The following is a 4054-nucleotide window of genomic DNA, read 5'->3' as shown; positions in this document are numbered from 1 at the left end:
GCCACAACAGCTGGAGCTGTGCCGATCCGAAGCCAGAAGCCAGGAGCTTCTTCCAGGTCTCCCACATGGGTGCAGGGGCCCAAGGACTTGGACCATCCTCTACTGCTTTCACAGTCCACAGCAGAGAGCTGGATCGGAAGATGAGCAGCTAGGACTAGAACTGGCGTCCACATGGGATGTCGGCACCTCAGGCCAGGGCTTTAAAAATCAAACAAACAAAACTCCCCAACCAACTTTCCTTGAACTCATGACTTGCCTTTTTTCCCAAGCTACCAGCTCCTTTCCTAGAGTTTACAGTTAGTTGTTCCAATGTAAACAAACCTATATCTTTTTTTTAAAGAACACACCTCTTTATTTCTGCTTGAGATACAAATGTTCATTCTGATGATGATAACTGAGCCAAGTAGTAATTGCAATGGCTAACTCTTCCATTTGTTCCAATAAACTCCAAAGGGGGAAGAAGACCAGAATCTGTACTGCTCCATGCAGTTTACTAACACCCATCTCCAGCAATGGCATATACGGAAAATTCAATATGTGTATGTGGTTTATTTAGTCTGAGGTCTCTATATATTCTCTTGAATACCATATTTGGGCAGAGTTAGGAGTGAGATCAGGGTGCTGGCTTATTTTTGTTCCACTGCTCCTCACCGTTGGCCTTGCTGCCTTGGAGGAAGGCCAGGTTCACATCTGGTTGCTGGTGGGGGCCAGGCTCTTGGCAGCTTGCTGGGCTAACCAGTACTTATATCTTTTGGACTTGGGCTTCTCAAAGTTCACAGTGTCAAGCCCATTTACCTTCACCTCACACACCATGTGATAGGTTCTTCTGGTAACTTTAATGCGTGTGGGGGAACCACAGCACCAAGAGTGCTGAGGAAGTGGCGGGCAACTATTTCAGAGTTCAGCTCCCATTTGACGTTGTTCTTCATCCCCACCCGCAGAAATTTCACTGTCGCCTCATGGGCCTTGGTCTGGATCTTCTCTAGTTTTCCTTCTTAGCAATTTCTTCTCTTCAAACAGTTTCTTGTTTTCAGGAGAGGCACACACAGCCAGTCCCCGAGGGAGGAGTCCGTGAGACCCAGAGACTCCCACACTGAGATCGGTCACCCGGACTCCGAGGTCTTCCAAGACTGACAGGGATGAGCTCCAGCCGGAACGTCGCGTCATGTCCGTCCTCCACTAGCCTGCAGACACAGTGCCAGCGGTGCAGGCGTGGCTTCGGGCCTTGGCCAGCGGCGGCGGCACCTTGCACCAGCATTCCGTGATGACCGTGATGAGCGTGCCAGGCAGCGAGAAAGGCTGCAGTCACGCTTCGGGCCGGAAGGGCTCCTCTCAAGTGGTGGCCGGAGCAGCTCCCTCACGCCGCTCCTCAGCAGCCACTGGGCGCCTGCCCGCGAAACCTCTCTTGAACTCATACTTTATTCCTTGATTTTGTTTCTTAACTAAAACAAAGAAATATAAAATGTTCCAGAGAAGTGTTCTCATTTTGAAAAATTGAAAACAGAAACCTCTGGTTTAAAACTTTTGCTTTATGTCAACTTCTCCTTTTTCTTAAATAAGCTTTTTTTTAGAGGCTTACACATAATAAACTTTAAAACCACAAGGAACTTCTTTTGTTGAGTCACCTTTTCTTACAAAATAGTAGTTCCGACCATACCGGTTGATTTCCTTTTGGGGTACATTTTACTTCCTGGTTACAAATTCAAAAAACAAGTATTTGTAACCTCATATTATAAATTTATGTACAACTCTATACTAATTGGATAGATCTCCAGCATAGTCAAAACCAGTAACTATCAATATAGTGATATCCTTTAAAAACACTATATGGTAACTGAACCTAATTTATTAATTTTTCACTGGTTTAATTGGAAAAAATCGGATTTTTTTTACACATGGATATAATGCTACTTATTTCACAAGTCAGTAGGTATTTCTTTTGAATTATTTGAATTAATCTTTTTGCACATTGTCTCCATGGTAGATTAAATCAATATTTGCAATTCTTGACCCCCTCCTTCTGCCATATGAACTTCTATAGGGAGTTATTTCCCTACTCTCTGGATGGCATGATCATGTGTGAGGGTATTTCAAAGGTTGCGGAATATATGTATTATGCTGAAACAATGCATGGGTTTAAATTTTGTTTTTCATAAAAACAAATGTATCCTTTAATTCCATTTTCCTACAAACTTTTTGAAAATCTCTCCTATATGACTTGCTTTGGCCATTTGAATGACACAGGCGTGAGATCATTAAATAAATGATTTGACTTGCCCTTTTATGCTTGATGACTTGATGATCCACCAAGAGAATGTGCCTCATGTGCATAATGGGAGTGTGAAGCAGACACAATCCAATCTGAAGCTCTGATACCAGCACAGCCGCCCTAAAATAACAGTAGAGCAATTCCAAATCATCCAATCATCCACAAACATGGACAATAAATGTTTTTTTTTAAATGAGCCATTCAGTTTTGGATCCATTTATTTCCTCATTAGTGTAACAATAACTGACAAGTATATCTTATATTTCACTTTATGTTCAGTGATATCCATCTGTATGAAAACTGACTAGTAGAGTCATAGGCTCAAAGTAACTCTTAGGTCCATGAGATGAAATGACTAGGAGCTTTGAAGATTAAAGTAACCAAGCACATCCCAATAACCAGTATTTCTTGCTACTATCAATGAGGACCCTCCCAAAATTGAAAACACTAGAAAATCTGCCATAATGAAATTGGAAAAGAAAAACAAAGTAAAGAAATCAACATAAAAGGAAATTATAACACTGAAAAGAGTCTAATAGAAACACCTGGAATGGGGAAGAAGGTTAGTATTTAACCAAACAATCTGCCTCGATGAAAGATTCAGCGATTTAATCCAGCCCTGAATTCTCCTCTGGGTTTCAGAAATCTTGGAGGGTGTCACTCTGTCAGCTCTAGTTCTTCCTCCCAGATCTCAGGATAAGGTGCACAAGCTATCCTAGAGAAGAGGTGGGGGTTTCCTGTTGGCACAGTGTGCATACTTCACAAATCTACTTGTGGAAAACTCTTTTCTGTGGTCTCTATCCAGTTTTGTTAGAGGAACAGAACAGAAAGGAATATGACCAATGTAGGATATAATCCTGAAATGCTTATTTCTGGAAAGAAGGTTTTATATTTTCATTTTTTAAGTCCCTCAACAAGATTACAGTGATATTTCTGTGGTAATGCAGGGCCCAGTGCCATGGCACACTAGGTTAATCCTCTGCCTGTGCTGCCCACATCCCATATGGGCGCTGGGTTCTAGTCCCAGTTGCGCCTCTTCCAGTCCAGCTCTCTGCTGTGGCCTGGGAAGGCAGTGGAGGATAGCCCAAGTGTGTGGGCCCTGCACCCGCATGGGAGACCAGGAAGAAGCACCTGATTCCTGGCTTCGGATTGGCACAGCGCAGGCAGTAGAGGCCATTTCAAGGGGTGAACCAACGGAAGGAAGACCTTTTTCTCTGTCTCTCTCTCTCTCACTGTCTGTAACTCTACCTGTCAAATAAAGAAATGAAAGAAAGAAAGAAAGAAAGAAAGAAAGAAAGAAAGAAAGAAAGAAAGAAAGAAAGAAAGAAAGAAAGAAAAAGAAATTAGTGATGCAGTTCTTGGTGATAGTCCAGAGGATAATTAATTTATATAGCACTGTTTGGCTAAAAGTGAGGTATCAGGTTAATGTCTTCATTATAAAATATTCCTCCTATCCTCTTTCCCAAGAATAATTTTGGTGTATTTTTTGTATACATCACTTCTTGCATACTCTAAGAATTTTTCATACAGTTACAAACTAGTGAGTCTCAACATTTTTCTGCTTCTACCCCACTGACTTATTTAAGGTATTTCCATCAAGGCCATCTAGATGGTAGCATCTTTTTTTCATAATCATTATTCACAATGACTGCATAATCTCCCATTAAGAGAGAATTATTAGAAGCTCAATTAACCATTTCCTGTTGTTGAATTTTAGGCTATGAATATTTTTTCACTATTATAAAGAACTTTCCTATAATGAAGCACAAACTTTAATCACATATT

At 41.3% G+C, this 4054-nt stretch overlaps 1 pseudogene; it reads right to left on the bottom strand.

Annotated features, from left to right (window-relative positions):
• Positions 1 to 655: 655 nt before the first annotated feature.
• On the bottom strand, positions 656 to 1508 carry LOC138844278 (large ribosomal subunit protein bL9m pseudogene; annotated as a pseudogene).
• Positions 1509 to 4054: the final 2546 nt, after the last annotated feature.

The sequence above is a fragment of the Oryctolagus cuniculus genome, chromosome 1, assembly GCF_964237555.1.
Source record: "Oryctolagus cuniculus chromosome 1, mOryCun1.1, whole genome shotgun sequence".
NCBI classification, from domain to species: Eukaryota; Metazoa; Chordata; class Mammalia; order Lagomorpha; family Leporidae; genus Oryctolagus; species Oryctolagus cuniculus.
This window is presented reverse-complemented; position numbering and strand designations above follow the sequence as displayed.